Below are 18,128 nucleotides of genomic sequence, written 5' to 3' on the forward strand. Positions count from 1 at the left end.
TTTTAACAACTTTCGTAAAACCCGTGACGAGTCCCAAATGGGACTCTTTTTCATGGACTCTTTTTCTCATTGGGCTTAACTAAATAAATTTCATTGAACTTAATCAATTAAATAGTAGGAGTTCAATTAATATAAATAATAAATTCATTATTAACAATTAATAGAAGCCCAATCAAAATAAATAATAAGAGCCCATTTATAAAAATAATAGAGTCCAAACAATATATATATTAGCCCAATGGAAATAAAATAAGCAAAGCCCAATTGAATTAATCTCCGGCCCAATAAAATAAACTAGGCCCAAAAGGAATCGACCCAAACCCGGCCCAACTGAGGAAGGCCCACTCCTCTCTTCCACTATTATCTCTCACGCCTCTCTCTCTTTTTCTCTACCAACATTTTCCTTTTTCTCTCACAATTCACTATCATCGGCCCCCTCTCTTTTTTTTTTTATAAAGCAGAACACACCACTCAACATCATCTCTCTCTCTCTCTCTATTATTAAAGTAACATTTCTCTTTTTATTATCAAAACAAAACACACGCACACACACTTTTTTTTTTAATATCTCTCTCTCTCTTCTCAATTAAAAACGCTGCTATCTCTCCAAAATTCCTCACACAGAGCCGCTCAACATCTCTCTCTCTCAATATTTTTTTTTTATCTCTCTCTCTATTCACAAGAAAACACATGCTAGTATCATCTCTCTCTCTCAATCGATCCAGCCACCATCCCCCCCTTTTTCTTCTTCAACGGCGAGGAGCGCCACTTCCTGCTGCTCCGGCGACTCACGGCGAGGTCGCCGCCGACTGCTGCTGTTCATGGAGTCGCGCCGACTGCTGCTGTTCATGGAGTCGCGGCCTTCTGCTGTCACAAATCTGCCGTCGTCGCAGCGAGACCGGCGAGCAGCACCATCATCCTCGCGTCCCTCTGACGCCGGCGTAATCCTGCCAGCCGTCGCCGAGGAGTCCGCCGCCGTCTGGAGTTGCCGCCACCGTCGCCAGCTGGAGCCTCGGCAGCCGCTGCTGTCGTTCTCGGGCTCCGATGAGGCCGTAGGAAGTTGCCGTTGTTGCGGCTCGACTGCGCAGGGCCGCGTTCAATGTCTTTCTAAAACTAAGTTATTGTTCTATCTCTCTACTATTGTATTTTAATTCGTTTTGTTGCTGATGGAAATTCTCATGACTTGGTTCTAAGTACAAAGGTAGTATAAAGGTATCAATGTATGAATTAAACTATTTCTGTTGAATGCTAATCATGTACGCATATGTGTTTTGCTATGTTTCTCTGTAATAAACTCCATCTTATATTTCTGAATTTCTAAAACATGAAGTGAGGAAAGTGAAATGCATATATGAAGATAGTGAACTGAGATGGCATGAAATACCTTGAATGATGCTTGGTGTTTATGGACTGCTCGTTGGTGTTGAATGAAGCAAGAATTAACTGATACTTGAAAATTTCTTTGGCAGAGAATGATGAAAACGTTTAAGTGTGGAATGGGTATGAGGAGGTTATATGCTTTCAATCTGTGAAGGTGTTCGGTGTGAATATGCACACATTTTTGTCAAAAATGTGCAGAATGGAGTCAAAAAGAATACAGACAGGCGTGGAGAGTTGGAGTCAAAAGATGCACAGTGTAGGCGTGGAGTTGGAGAGCGTGCTGTGCATTTATTTCCTTCACTTATCTTATCTTTCTTATACATATGTAAAAAAAATTGAGAGTAATTGATTTGATCTGTGCGTATCTATGTTTATTTGTATCCAGACTCTCTTCTCGGTCTCATTCAAAAGTACTCTATGAAACTACTCGATTCCTGCTTCCTTTCTTAGCTAGAATAAATTCAAATTAAATCCGTAGATTTAATTCTTCATAAACCGGAATAAATTCACGACTCAAGAAATAATAATAAAAATAGAAAAATAATTCTATTGTGATTAATAAATAACATGACTTCGCTAAGTCAGTTATGAATCTGAAATGAATAATTATTGGTTTTACTCAATAATTTTCATCGCGTTTTATTTACGCGAAACTACTGACTTGGTAATAAAATAATAATCTTGCTTAATTGAATATAATCCAGTGTCATAAGCTGAATTTAAATCATAATTATTTACTGGGCTTGATTTACTGAAAGATGAAATAATAATTATCGTATTACTGGATTTAAATATAATAAAAGAGCGGGCTACTACATACTACCCCTCTTAACAAAAATTTCGTCCCGAAATTTGCATACCTATGTGAAAAGTTCTGGGTATTTTTCTTTCATCTGGTCCTCAAGTTCCCACGTTGCTTCTTCCGGTCCATGGTGTCTCCACAGTATTTTGACTGACGCGATCGATTTATTCCTTAACTCTTGCACCTTTCGGTCCAAAATGGCTTCAGGTTTTTCCTCGTACGTCAAGTCTGGGTTAAGAATCATTTCATCTTGGTGAATCACGTGTTTGGGGTCAAATACGTACCGTCTTAGCTGTGACACGTGGAACACATTGTGGACGTTTCCAAAGCTAGGTGGCAGTGCCAACCTATATGCTACGGGACCTATTCTTTCAAGGATCTCATAAGGTCCTACAAAACGGGGTCTCAACTTACCCTTAACACCGAATCTAACGATCCCTTTCGAGGGTGATATTTTAAGGAAAACCTTGTCTCCAATCTGAAATTGTAGTTCGGTTCGTCGGGTATCAGCATAAGACTTCTGTCTGTCCTGAGCCTCTTTAATTCTTGCTCTAATCTGGCGGATGGTCTCAATCATCTCGCTTACTGCATCTGGCCCAATGATTTTTCTTTCACCCACTTCATCCCAGTAAAGTGGTGATCTACACTTCTTTCCATACAGCGCCTCATAAGGTGCCATATCAATGGTTGCCTGGTAACTATTGTTGTAGGCGAATTCGATTAACGGCAGCACTGATTCCCAACTTCCTCCTCGGTCTAGCACCACTGTCCTCAACATATCTTCAAGGGTCTGAATTGTCCTTTCTGATTGTCCATCTGTTTGAGGGTGAAAGGCGGTGCTAAAGTTTAATCTCGTTCCCAACTCTTTCTGCAAACTGATCCAAAATCTAGAAGTAAATTTTGAATCTCTATTTGAAGTAATGGATATTGGTATTCCATGTAGCCGTACAATCTCACGAATGTACAGTTGGGCTAGTTTCTCCGATCCATGGGTAATTGGAATCGGTATAAAATGAGCGCTCTTCGTGAGACGGTCTACTATTACCCAAATAGCTGTGTTGCCCCTATTTGTCTTGGGTAAACCTGTCACGAAATCCATTGCTATGTGTTCCCACTTCCATTCTGGGATTTCCAATGGCTGTAATTTCCCATATGGTCGTTGATGTAAAGCTTTCACTTGCTGGCATGCAAGGCAACGCTCTACAAACGAGGCTATATCTCGTTTCATCCCGTCCCACCAAAACTTCTGTTTTAGATCTTGGTACATTTTGGTACTCCCGGGATGAGCGGTATAGGGCGTGTCATGAGCTTCACTCATGATCTCGTTTCTGAGTTCCTCATTATGGGGAACACACAATCTTCCTTCAAAAAGAACTGCATTATCCGTTGCCTCTTGGTAGCCTCCTGGCGTGCCTGTTCGGATCTTGAGACGAACTTTTTCCAAGCTCTCATCCGCTCTCTGGGCACTGACGATCCTTTCTCTGAGGTCTGGGACGGCTACTAGAGTTGCAATAATTGCTCTTGTCGTTGCCGGTGGCTGAACCACTTCTATCTTCAATTTGTCAAAATCCCTTACAAGCGTGTCCTCTTGAGTGAGAAGAAGTCCTAACTCGGATTGAGTTTTACGACTTAAAGCATCAGCTACTACATTAGCTTTTCCCGGGTGGTAGTTGATACCGCAGTCGTAATCCTTCACGAGCTCGAGCCATCTCCTCTGTCTCATATTCAAGTCTTTCTGCTCGAAGAAATACTTAAGGCTTTTATGATCAGTGAAGATTTCACATCTAACTCCGTATAGATGGTGTCTCCAAATTTTCAAAGCATGCACAATTGCTGCCAGTTCCAGATCATGAGTGGGGTAGTTCAATTCATGTGGCCTTAGTTGTCGCGAGGCGTAGGCAATGACCTTTCCTTCTTGCATCAACACAACCTAGCTCATTTTTGGACGCGTCCGTGAAGATCACGTATTCTTTATCGGCTGCTGGAACTGCTAGCACTGGTGCAGTTGTCAATTTCTTCTTTAGCTCTTGGAAGCTGGCTTCACACTCTTCGTTCCACTTATACTTGATTCCTTTGTGAAGTAATTGCGTCATTGGTCTCGCTATTTTAGAGAATCCTTCGATGAATCTCCGGTAGTATCCCGCCAAACCTAAGAAACTCCGGATTTCATTAGGTGTGGTTGGTGATTTCCACTCGCGCACTGCTTGCACCTTGGCGGGGTCCACCTTGATTCCATCTGCTGATACGATGTGCCCTAGAAACATTACTTCTTTCAACCAAAATTCGCACTTGCTGAATTTGGCGAACAATCCGTCTTTAATGTCTCCAGGATGATTTTCAAATGATTTTCATGCTCTTGGTCATTCTTAGAATAGATGAGGATATCATCTATAAACACTAAGACAAATTTATCTAAGTATGGATGGAAAACTCGATTCATGAGGTCCATGAATACTGCCGGTGCATTGGTTAGACCAAATGGCATGACAACGAATTCATAATGACCATATCTTGTGCGGAAGGCGGTCTTGGGTATATCCTCTGGTCTGATCTTTAGTTGGTGATACCCAGACCTTAAATCTATTTTTGAGAATACACTGGCTCCTTTTAGTTGATCGAACAAATCATCTATCCTTGGAAGAGGGTATTTGTTTTTAAGCGTCAGTTTGTTCAACTCTCGATAATCAATGCACATTCTCATGGTTCCATCTTTCTTCTTGACAAAGAGTACAGGCGCTCCCCAAGGCGAGACACTGGGTCTGATGAAACCCAAGTCCAAGAGTTCCTGTAGTTGCACCTTTAATTCTTGTAGTTCCTTTGGGGCCATCCTGTACGGTGCCTTTGATACTGGGGCAGATCCAGGTTCTAGATCAATGGTGAAATCTAGTTGCCTGTCTGGAGGTAGTCCTGGCAATATTTCAGGAAAAACTTCTGGAAAGTCTCGTACTATTGCCACATCTTCCACCTTCTTGTCTTCACTAGCTTCCCCGTTTAGGTAGACGAGATAAGCTGTGCTTCCTTCCTTCATCATCTCTTTTCTGGCTTGTAATGCGGATATCACTGATACTCTTTTCTTCATACCTATGCCGTGAAATTCCGTCGGTTCCTTTCCAGGTGGTCGAATAGAAATTTTTCGTTCACTACAAAGGATGGTGGCGTGATTCTCAGCTAGCCAGTCCATTTCTAAGATCATATCTACGTCCCACATGAGCAGAATATTAAGATTGTTCGCTACCATCTTAAGTTCTCCTATTTCAAATTCTACGTTCGAGCAAACATGTGTGGTGGTAGATCTTCCTCCTGAGGGTGTAGTGATTCTTAAGGCACACTTAGCTCGTTCTGATTCGATTTCTAAGGTATCTACGCAAGGGGCAGATATAAAAGAATGCGAGGCACCAGTATCGAACAGAATCATTATGGAAAAACCTTTAAGCTTGCCCATACCTGCCAGGTTTCCCTGGTTTTTCTCGGGCTGGTTTTGGGTGAGAGCAAAGGCTCTCGCCTGCTGCGGCAATGGTTGCTGCCGCCTCTGTTGCTGTTGGCGCTGTTGGTGCTTGTGTTGGTATTGCTGCTGGTATGGCTGTTGTTGGCGGGGCTGGTGTTGCCCTTGAACTGCTTGCAGGGGCTGGGCATAAGTGGCCCTGATTGCCGCGCCCTGCTGTTTGTTGGGGCATTGTGAGGAGTAGTGGCCCTTCTGGCCACACGTGTAGCAACTGTCAGTTCCAGCCTTACAGACACCACGATGTGGTTTGTGGCATTTTGGACAAAGAGGAACTTCATTTTGTCTTTGGCTGCCTCCAGCCGGGGCAGGACCCTGTTGCTTCCCTTGTCCTTGTTGCTGATATTGTCCCAACGGCGCATTTCCTTGCCATGGCCTCTTGTTAGTCTGGTTTTCATTTCCTCTATGGTCGTTCCAGTTGCGCTTTCCTTTAAAGTTCTGAGGGCGTGCAGGTGGGTTGGCTGGCGCTGAGGTCTGTGGCGGAGCTAATCTTTCTACTGGCATCGCAGCTTCGATGTCTAATGCCCTGTTCAAAGACTCAGTGTATGAGAGTCCACCATGACTAGCTAGAGTCATCCGAATCTCGTGCCTCAGACCAGCACAAAATTTCTCCGCCATTTTCTCATCAGTATCCACCTGTTGTGGAGCATAACGCGATAGATCGCAGAACTCTCTGTCATACTCTGTCACCGTCTTTTTCCCTTGTTTCAGGCTATAGAACTCAGCCTCCTTCTTCTTTCTGTAGCTTTTGGGAATATACTTATCATATAATCCCGTCTTAAAGTCTTCCCAAGTGTATGCTGCCCATTGTTCGGGAGTCAGAGTCTTTCGGCAGGCTTCCCACCAAAAGTCAGCCGATCCGGCTAGTTGGAAAGACATACACGAGAGTCGCTCCTCTTCTGTGCAGTGTAGGAAGGTGAAGATACGCTCCAAGGCGCGTATCCAAGCTTCGGCCTCGGCTGGGTCGCCTGTCCCAGTGAATGTGGGCGGATTCTGTCGAAGAAACAGTTCTTCAGTCCTTCTAGCAGGGGGTGGAGGGGGTGGGGTAGGTTCCCTGTCGTTTCGCCGTCCTTCAGGTATTTCATCGCGATTTCCATCATTGTTAACGTTTCTCCTAGCGGGGCGACCTCGTTTAGGCGGCATTCTGTACAATACAAACACCCATTTTAACGCATTCTATACAGGAGTCTCTAAGGCAATTAATAAAGAACTGTTTGTCAAATTTAACTTATCATAACTCCAAAACTAAAATATAATAGGAACCGTTGTATGCACAAGTCACATTATTCAAAGTTACTACATTCTTAACTGACTCATGAAGAATGAAACCCGTAGAGAAACATAAAACATACACGAGATCGTCGTAGAAAACCCATGCTAGGGTCATTTATATCTCATGGAAAATTGCCTCATCGAGGGCTTTTACATCGTCAACCCAAAATGTAAGTAAAGTCTATCTAGTACTCCCTATGATGTACCGGCTTACTAGTTAAGCAATCACAAAAGGGTTTTTATTCACGGAACGTCCTAGAGACCAACATTTCCATACTAATGCTAGCTAGAAACAACATAGATAAAAACATAGTCATTGGAACGAATTATCGTTTCCGGAGTACATCCACAAGCTAAAACTATCAAATTTGTGAACTCTGAGTCGCGGTACGACTGCTCCTCGGTGACGCCAGGGGGTCCTCCTCCGGATCTTCCTCGGGGTCCTCCTCCTCATCCTCCTCGGGGTCCTCCTCCTCATCCTTGCCTGGCTCCCAGCTGGGCAACGGAGTCTCTCCCTGGCCCTCGTCTGTCTCCCGCATGATCTGGGCTGAGCGGAAGATGTCGTTCACCATCTCACGGATCGGATCGTCTCTGGTGCTGATCCTGGCCGTGGCACGAGGCTCGGTTGGAGCTGGAGGTGGCACGGGCTCGGGACGAGTAATCCTCATCGTACCATACTGTGTTGTATCGTCATCCTCCTGCATAGGGTAATTGTCCCTATCTAGGAACTCTCTCATGTTGGCCATGACCCTGTCGACGTCTGCCATGACAGCTGCAAGCCTTGCGTCTGCCGTAGGTATCAGTGGTGGTGGAGTAGCAGTAGCTCGGATCGCTGAGTCAGGAGGCGATGGGAAATCCCTACGAGCCCGTGGACGAGAAGGGCCTGCCTCGTCATCGTGCCTACCACGGCGCCCTAGAACTGAGGCACGTGGTGGAGAATCTCGTGGCAAGGCCATCGGAGACTCAGGGGCAGTAGCGGGTGTCTCCGCTGGCAAAGGCGTCCCCACCTGTACGTAGTCTCCCGGAAGGATGTAGGGCCCTAGAGGGGCGCGGCCCCACAAGGTGAAACAGATCTGAAGTTCCGCAATAAAGCTAGGGAAGTCTCCCACGAGGTCGTGATAATCCTCCCGGCGAAAGATGTAATGGGCAGAGATCAGCCTAGCCCATCCTTGCCACTCGAAAGGTAACAGTAAAATCAACCTCAGGATACCGTCATACCCTGATACTCCATATGCACTTGCCTCGACCCAGTGTCTGTGAAAACCTGCAAGGAACTGTCCGAGGTTATCCCCGTGACATGGAGCATAGGTGCGGTAGGACCGCTCGACCTCCTCTGGACTAGCCCATGGGGGCAGTGGTCGTCGTCGGGTGAAAACAGTCCTCGCCATCTAACAAAGGAAATTCTATCGTCAAAAGTAGCACACGACAAGTAACTTAAGGCGATAAGGTTCTAAATATCTAAAATCGGAAAACAAGTTCGGTTTGATAACCATAACGTGTAAAAACACCTCATCATCTAAATCTAGCATTTACACAAGCCATACAGGTTCTTAATACTTAATCACACGACTATCATATAGTTCTAGTGTCGTTGTTTACCGAACTTAGGGCTTGTTATGTGATGATGATATTCTCTTAGATCTAGCAACGAGCACTAAAAGTTTCAACAACATAAGTTCAAAAGGCCAAGTTAATTCGAGATCTCATCGTAGAAAAACACTCGAATATTTAAGCTATGCCCATGCCATCAACGTACTATTGGCGTTCGTTACGCTGCTCAATCTTCATGCTCGTGGTTTCATCATGCGACCCTTCATGTGATTCTTCTTTCTCTATTTCGACCGTCATTGTCGATGTCATCGTAACATGAAGAAAAAGTTAAGGCATCTCCCTAAGTTTTCTTCTATGTTCTTTCGTGTGAGTGAGCATATATATAACTTAATAGTTCTAAGTTCTTGTGATTCATACAATAGTCATACTTATTCATGCTTCATACATTTCAAGAAATTAACTTAATTAAAACTTGAAAGTACTTACCATAACCTCCGTTGAGCGTGACGAGATGTAGTGCCAAGCTTTTGTCAACTAGTTCAAAGTGTATTTACTTACTTAATATAGACTCAACTTAGAAGGAATGATTAGTACTCAGAGCAAAAGAAATGCTCTGATACCATTCTGTCACGACCGCACTTGCTAAGGATAGCAAATTCGGGAAAAACCGCGACTAAGGGAGGGAATTTAGGAGCGGGATTTAGAAAGGGCATATTCGTTTTCTTGATGACTCGACTTGTATAAAGAAATCAATCGAAATATCTAGATATCAACGAAGGTCACAAGGGGACCGTACATAATATTATCCCAAAACGGGGTACTCAATGGTTTTAGTACATTATTAAATAATACATATTGTTTGACAAATGACATAATATCTTAACATAATCAGTGTTCGCAGCGGAATAACAATAACTTGAGTATATGTATGAAGACATATACTCCACTCTGAGGTTCTCGTCCTAAATTGACAAAATCTCCGCTTGCACACTACATCCTCGATCACAGCTCAACCTGCACATTTAAAAATACATGCAGGGCTAAGTACAAAAGTACTTAGTGGACACTTGCCGAAATTTACATACATGCATAATATTTTATTGTCAAGCCTTTCAACAGTAGTAATATACTAGGGTTTTCCTTTAAAGACTCGTATTTACCAAACATAATATCATTTCTTTCATCAATAACCCGCGCAGGTATTTTATATCATTAATTACCATATCAGTAACTCGTGCCGAGAGGGAGGCCTCCCTCTACGGACACTATGATCGGCCAACCCGCTAGATGACTCACGATCACAAGGTGTACACTAATTCCGAAGGGATTTGCGGTCCCATCCAGAATCCGAATTCGATTAACATCAGATAGGCAATTAATAATAAAACATAAAGCATTTAGGCATTGACAATATCATTTAAATTCATAAGCATAAAGTCTTAACAATTCTAATATATAATTTTAGTTTATACGTAGAAAGCCCACCTGAATAGCAGACTCACGGTTTAGCTCTAACTCTGGTGCTTGACCTTTAATCCGAGAAAATAAAATAAGATTCTAATTCTCGAAAAATCTCAATAAATGAGGATGCGTGAAATGATTATGCATGACTCATATTCCTTTAATTAAATTATGAGATGCTAATCCTATTTAAGGAATTAAAGCTCGCCTTATGAGGTCGGATTATTAATCTTTAATAATCTACTCATCTTAAAATAATCTAATTTACTTACTAATTAATGATTAGTAAGTCTAAAAAATTTATCACTAATTAAAAATAATTAGGATTAATAATGGTGCCTAAATTAATAAATCTCATTGGGCTTAACTAAATAAATTTCATTGAACTTAATCAATTAAATAGTAGGAGTTCAATTAATATAAATAATAAATTCATTATTAACAATTAATAGAAGCCCAATCAAAATAAATAATAAGAGCCCATTTATAAAAATAATAGAGTCCAAACAATATATATATTAGCCCAATGGAAATAAAATAAGCAAAGCCCAATTGAATTAATCTCCGGCCCAATAAAATAAACTAGGCCCAAAAGGAATCGACCCAAACCCGGCCCAACTGAGGAAGGCCCACTCCTCTCTTCCACTATTATCTCTCACGCCTCTCTCTCTTTTTCTCTACCAACATTTTCCTTTTTCTCTCACAATTCACTATCATCGGCCCCCTCTCTTTTTTTTTTTTATAAAGCAGAACACACCACTCAACATCATCTCTCTCTCTCTATTATTAAAGTAACATTTCTCTTTTTATTATCAAAACAAAACACACGCACACACACTTTTTTTTTTTAATATCTCTCTCTCTCTTCTCAATTAAAAACGCTGCTATCTCTCCAAAATTCCTCACATAGAGCCGCTCAACATCTCTCTCTCTCAATATTTTTTTTTATCTCTCTCTCTATTCACAAGAAAACACATGCTAGTATCATCTCTCTCTCTCAATCGATCCAGCCACCATCCCCCCCTTTTTCTTCTTCAACGGCGAGGAGCGCCACTTCCTGCTGCTCCGGCGACTCACGGCGAGGTCGCCGCCGACTGCTGCTGTTCATGGAGTCGCGCCGACTGCTGCTGTTCATGGAGTCGCGGCCTTCTGCTGTCACAAATCTGCCGTCGTCGCAGCGAGACCGGCGAGCAGCACCATCATCCTCGCGTCCCTCTGACGCCGGCGTAATCCTGCCAGCCGTCGCCGAGGAGTCCGCCGCCGTCTGGAGTTGCCGCCACCGTCGCCAGCTGGAGCCTCGGCAGCCGCTGCTGTCGTTCTCGGGCTCCGATGAGGCCGTAGGAAGTTGCCGTTGTTGCGGCTCGACTGCGCAGGGCCGCGTTCAATGTCTTTCTAAAACTAAGTTATTGTTCTATCTCTCTACTATTGTATTTTAATTCGTTTTGTTGCTGATGGAAATTCTCATGACTTGGTTCTAAGTACAAAGGTAGTATAAAGGTATCAATGTATGAATTAAACTATTTCTGTTGAATGCTAATCATGTACGCATATGTGTTTTGCTATGTTTCTCTGTAATAAACTCCATCTTATATTTCTGAATTTCTAAAACATGAAGTGAGGAAAGTGAAATGCATATATGAAGATAGTGAACTGAGATGGCATGAAATACCTTGAATGATGCTTGGTGTTTATGGACTGCTCGTTGGTGTTGAATGAAGCAAGAATTAACTGATACTTGAAAATTTCTTTGGCAGAGAATGATGAAAACGTTTAAGTGTGGAATGGGTATGAGGAGGTTATATGCTTTCAATCTGTGAAGGTGTTCGGTGTGAATATGCACACATTTTTGTCAAAAATGTGCAGAATGGAGTCAAAAAGAATACAGACAGGCGTGGAGAGTTGGAGTCAAAAGATGCACAGTGTAGGCGTGGAGTTGGAGAGCGTGCTGTGCATTTATTTCCTTCACTTATCTTATCTTTCTTATACATATGTAAAAAAAATTGAGAGTAATTGATTTGATCTGTGCGTATCTATGTTTATTTGTATCCAGACTCTCTTCTCGGTCTCATTCAAAAGTACTCTATGAAACTACTCGATTCCTGCTTCCTTTCTTAGCTAGAATAAATTCAAATTAAATTCGTAGATTTAATTCTTCATAAACCGGAATAAATTCACGACTCAAGAAATAATAATAAAAATAGAAAAATAATTCTATTGTGATTAATAAATAACATGACTTCGCTAAGTCAGTTATGAATCTGAAATGAATAATTATTGGTTTTACTCAATAATTTTCATCGCGTTTTATTTACGCGAAACTACTGACTTGGTAATAAAATAATAATCTTGCTTAATTGAATATAATCCAGTGTCATAAGCTGAATTTAAATCATAATTATTTACTGGGCTTGATTTACTGAAAGATGAAATAATAATTATCGTATTACTGGATTTAAATATAATAAAAGAGCGGGCTACTACAGAGAGAGAGAGAATGGTTCTATAATGAAATGTCTCATATATTTCATAGGGACGTATGGGATCCTCTGTCTGTAACAACCCGCTCTTTTATATATTTTAAATCCAGTAATGAGTGTTTATTTTTGTTCATCAGTGAATGGAAACGGTTATTATCCTGATATGGATTCAGCTTATAATCCTGAATTTATATTTGTAAAACAGTCAATGATATTATTTCAGAGTTATAACTGACTTAGCAAAGTCACGTTATTTATTTAAGCGAGATGGAATTAGAATTTATTTTTACTCAAGTCGTGGATTATTTCCGACTTGTGAGTTAATTAAATCTATGGATTTAATTTAGATTCATTTTATAACTTATAGATTTTAGCGAGATATCACATGTCGAAATCGAGATTTATGTAAATACAGTATCAAGCAGAATCGAAGCCAGTATTTTATTACAGTTACAGAATCACCGAGATATAGAAAATACATCATTAATTCTTCTCTACATTTTTTTTTATTTCTTTTTCTTCCATCAACTTTTGTTCCCCAACTTCTCCACACCATTATCATCACTTTTCCCCACCACTTTCACCACCATTTTCCCCACCACTCAATTATGCAGCAACACAAATTTGTTCCAGCCATCAAGTCTCTTCTTCCCTCACTAAAACGTGCTGAAGAAGCTGAGAAAGGGAGAGAGAGAGTTTCCTCCAACTCCAAACTGTACCTTGAAGAGGTAAGCCTTGAAGCAAATCCTTTCAACTTCTTGTTTAGCCTACAATTATTAAGAAGAACAATATACAATTCAATTTCAGATTTTTTTTTCAACAAATTCCTCAGCTTAACCCAGTTCAAACACATTACAAGGTAGATACTAAACTCCCTTATTTCAATTCCAGTTCACGCATCATCCATCAAACACACTTTGGATAAAGAATACAGAGTTGAAGATGAGTATATTTTGCATAATGGACATAGCAATCAACCAAAGTCAGTTTTATGTGTTATTCATGACGAAATAGAAACAAAACCAATATGTGAGAATGAACATAGCAGCATGTAGAACCAGCAACATATAACCTTTAACAGATTTTGACCTTCACACCATAGCTTTACCATCTCACAATTGATAAACCATGTACATAAGATACCTCAGACAATTCATACCATACGTAGTAGTTGTAAAGTGAGAGTAGGGAACTTAACTTCTGAGAGGGAATGGGCAACTGCCCTGCTCAGTGAATCAAGGGCGACGGCAGAGCTTTCACCGGCGTCGGAGGGGCGCACGTACAGACCTCAGCGGTTCTGCTCGCCGGTTGCTCAGTCACGGCGACGGCGGCTCCGGGAGAGGCGGCTGCCGGACTCTTGCTGTTAACAGCAGCGGCTGGCGGCGGAGCTCCCAAGCGGCGACGTCCGGCGATAGAACTCCAAGCCGCGACCCGGCGAAACAGCAGTTGTAGTTGGAGGCGTGGCTCGAACCTTCGACTCCGAAAATAGCAGCAACGGCGGACCTCTGCTCGGCGGAAATTGAGCACAGTGACGGGCGCTCACGGATCTCCAGAAATGCCGTCGCGAGTTTGCTTCGCCGGAGAAGAAGTTATAACAGCAGCGGTGTCGGGACTCGGAGAATCGACGGAGGCGGCCGAGACCAGAACGCGGCAACGATTTCCAGAAGTTAGGGCTCCTCTTTGTTTCCTTCAACAGATATGGGAGAGAGAGAACTTCGGAGGAGGAATTGAGGACGAGGTTGGACGGAGCTGCTTCCAGTCGACGACCGCCTGCCGGATTCTGGAGCGGCGGCGGCACCCGCCTCGGCTGAAGGTAGAGCGAGATGGAGAGAGGCGTGCGTGATAGCATAGCGTGTTTGCTTAGAGAGAAGAGAAGAACAGGAGGCGTCGGACCTTGGCGTGGCAGAAGCTGACTCGCCGGATTTCGGAGCGGCGACGGCGGCGCCTCGGCTGGAACGAGAGGAAGAAATAGAGAGAGAGAGCTCGACTGTTTTGTTAGAAAGAGAGAGAGATGAGAATTGAGAGGAAGAGAGAGAGATCTATTTTGTGTGGGTGCGTGTGAGTGTGACCGAGAGAGAGAGACGAGAATTATGTCGAGAGAGAGAGAACTGAGTGTATGTTAATTGGGCTTCTTTCACTTATTTTTCCTTGGGCTTTAATTTAATTAAGTTGGGTCAAATATTTGGGCTTTTTTCTTTTAATTGTAATTGGGCCTTTGTTATTTAATTCTGATTGGGCCTCTGATTTTATTTATATGGGCCGATTTTAATTACTGATTGGGCCTCTGAATTTATTTATATGGGCCTTTGATTATTTTATTACAGTTGGGCCTTGGTTATTTCATATCAATTGGGCCTTATTTATTTTACTCAGATGGGCCTCTATTAAATTATTTTATTGGGCCGAATTTATTTAAATTGAAGCCCATCTATTTTATTTTAATTGGGCTGTTATATTATCTTCGTTGGGCCTCGTTTGATTTATTTAATTGAGCCCAGCTAATCAAATTATTTATTTATTGGGCCAAGATTTATTTAATTACTTGAGCCGATGAGTTATTTCAATTGAGCCTCTCATGTTAATTATTCAAGCCAATTCTATTTAATTAATTATTAGGCTGTCTTATGTTGAGCCTTTTAATTATTTAATCTTATAACATTATTTATTCCTATTTATTAAGCCCGAGTAATTTATGAGGTTATTCAGCGAATAAGCTGAATTAGTTGTTTCTTAGTAACGACCAAGAAAGATGGATTTATTTAATTGGCGGATTAGAACATCCTAATAGAACGGATTAATTTTTATTAATTATCCGGCTTCATGAGACGAGACTTAGCTTTTGTTTAAATCCGATAGCCTGGATTAACAATAGAAATTCCCTAATTATTATTTCAGAATAATAATTCATGCATAAGGATCATGCATAGTTAATTACGCATTCTCATTAATTGAGGATTTTATTCGAGTAGTATCTTATTTATATTCTCATAATAAAGGTCAAGCACGAGATTAATAATCAGTCAAGGAGCTACTGTACCACAGAAAGTTTCTAACAGGTGGGCATTACTTTCATATATATATCAAATGAGTTTAATGTTATGTTTGAACAGTTATTTCATTGCAAAATCATTGAACTGAAAATTATTTCAACTGTTGTCTTGCCATAAATGTTTCAATGTTTGGTATGATATCTATCTGATGTGGCTTTGCCAGTTATGTAATCGAATTCGGGTCCTGAGCAGTTGATAGCTATCCTGCCAGGGCTAGTGTACACCAGTGACCGTGAGTCATCTAGCGGGTTGGCCGGTCAAGTGACCGTGAGAGGTGGCCACCTCTCCGGCACACAAGCTTCAGATATGATAAAATACACGAGAACTTAGACTGATCAGTCGAACTTTAAGAATCACAACTGAATTTAGTAAGCTTGGGCCTTTTTAGCGAAAAACCCCTTGATGTACTGTTTATGATGGCATGACAATTTAAATCTTTACGAAGCATGTTATATTTCATAGTAGGCATATGTGCCCACTGAGTACCTTTGTACTCAGCCCTGCATGTATTTCTAAATGTGCAGGTTGAGCAGTAGACGATGGTGATGAAGTGACGAGTGGAATCCTCTTTTGTCGCAATATTATATGCTATGAAAAACTCTAGGGTTACATGTCTTCATACATGTAATCAGAACCTTATTCCGCTGCGTACTCAGAAGTTTTATGCTATTTTGGATAAGTCGGAGTTATCCGAACTTACTAGTTATTTGAGTCTATACGACTAAAACTCCGTTATATTATAAATATCCATGTTGTTAACAATGATGAAATGCGATCATTTCTTGTTTGATTATTCCCCTTTCTACCCCGCTTCTAATCTCCCTCCATTAGTCACGGTTTCCCCGGCTTAATTATCCTTAATTAGGTCCGGTCGTGACAGAGTGGTATCAGAGCAGTTTATTTGCTCTGAACCTTAGAGTTAACCAATTTTTCTAGTATGATCACTGCTATGAAAGAGTCAGTCGACCAAAGCTCATCACTTCATCACATCGTCATGCTCAGCAAGAAAGAAGGTGGTAATGATTTTAAAACATTGAGAAGTTCACGTTCTATATGAATGTACTGATGCTTACATTCAAGTTTTATGCTTTATTGATTGATTAGATATCTCAATGAACTTAGATGCGTTAAGAATGCATGATCACTGTTACGAGAAGAACAATAGAAGCTAGAAACTCAGTTATATTTCACTATAGCCATGGTGAAGAGCTAAGAAAGAGGAAGAGAATCCAATGAAAGCAGTGCAAGCAGAGTGCTACGCACGAATCACTGAAGCAGGCATAGTTCTTCATTCAGATTGTTCACGCGAGACGGAACACCTAATCGACTATTGCCTTCGATGATAGTTTAAGTACAATATTGATTATAAGTGATGAGTGCGACTGATGTAATCAGTTAGCTAATTCCTAATAAGCTGAGACTCGCTTCTAGCCTCGATTATCACTAGCTATGGCTTGAGGATAACCTTCATGATTCATGTATGAACTTCAGAGTTAGACTTACGAGGGGTCAAAATGCTTTGTATATGATGTTATAATATTACGATTAAAGCTATCAGCTTATAGTTTCAGATATTCGGAACCATTCTACTTACAGTACCTATCGCAATAGATAAGGACATGACTGAGAATCCCTATTGATTACGATCACTTACTACGAATTAGAAAGACGAGATGTGATATGGGTACTAGTAGTTACCAACCATTATGATTGATCATAAAAGTTTACGCAAGTGTGTAAGATGAGAGAAGTTCTCGAAGATGGTTTAGAGTTTAATAATAGCTAGAAGCGCCGACAGTGGATCAATGCTGAAACAAATGAATTAAGATTCTAATGAGACCCTAAGGATATACTCAAGATAAGTATATATACCTTAACCTATCGAGGACATCGCCTCAGTTAGAACGTCTTGGATTATGCATTTAGTCTGGTAGTCGCAATGAGAGCATTGACTAAGGTCATTCCATGACTTAGCATTACACATGGTGACACATACCCTATAAAGGTGCTCAGATGAGTAAAAGCTATTTCCTTATTGAATGCGTGATGATTCGGAAGGTCTTTTGCAATAACACGGAAGAGTGCTTCAAATTATATGGTTGCATTTCAAGCGCTATGTGAAGGAACACTAAGTACTAGAAGTACTACATTAAGATCATGTAGAGGAACATTGTTAAGTAAGGTCGAGCCTACCTTATTTCGCCTATAGAAGATGTTTAAGGATTGCATTAAACTAGGAGGCAGACTCTAAGTTTGAGAAGCTCTAGAATATTGTCAAGGACATGTTCAAGATGTTAAGAAGAAAGTGGTGATTTTAGACCAAATATACCTTTTGCAGCCAAGGAATAAGAGTTGCCAAGTTCGGAAAAGTATTTCCGAGTGACTGAGAAGTAGTTATGTCGGGCCTGGCCAGTCCACATGGCCAAAATCTCAGTAGTCGTCATATATGGGTCTTTAAACCTATATATTTTAAACCTTCATCTGAAAAGCCAAACGGGTTCAGACTATTAGGTCATTTCGTTTCGACCTTTCAGTCAATTCATTTCTACCCTATGGTTATTCATTTTCAATTGTTTGGCAAATTATTGAAACACTTTGCCTAATTTCCATTTGTGATTTGAATCATTGCGATCTAC

At 41.2% G+C, this 18,128-nt stretch overlaps 2 long non-coding RNA genes across 2 annotated transcripts; both read left to right on the top strand.

The window, feature by feature from the left end:
* Positions 1-624: 624 nt before the first annotated feature.
* Positions 625-1,781, top strand: LOC131010201 (uncharacterized). Its single transcript, XR_009096508.1, has 2 exons — positions 625-1,117; positions 1,470-1,781. It is a non-coding gene; the product is annotated as an uncharacterized LOC131010201 (long non-coding RNA).
* Positions 1,782-10,836: 9,055 nt separating this feature from the next.
* LOC131010200 (uncharacterized) lies at positions 10,837-12,011 on the top strand. Its single transcript, XR_009096507.1, has 2 exons — positions 10,837-11,367; positions 11,720-12,011. It is a non-coding gene; the product is annotated as an uncharacterized LOC131010200 (long non-coding RNA).
* The last annotated feature ends 6,117 nt before the right edge of the window (positions 12,012-18,128 follow it).

This window comes from Salvia miltiorrhiza, chromosome 2 (assembly GCF_028751815.1).
Source record: "Salvia miltiorrhiza cultivar Shanhuang (shh) chromosome 2, IMPLAD_Smil_shh, whole genome shotgun sequence".
Taxonomy (NCBI): Eukaryota; Viridiplantae; Streptophyta; class Magnoliopsida; order Lamiales; family Lamiaceae; genus Salvia; species Salvia miltiorrhiza.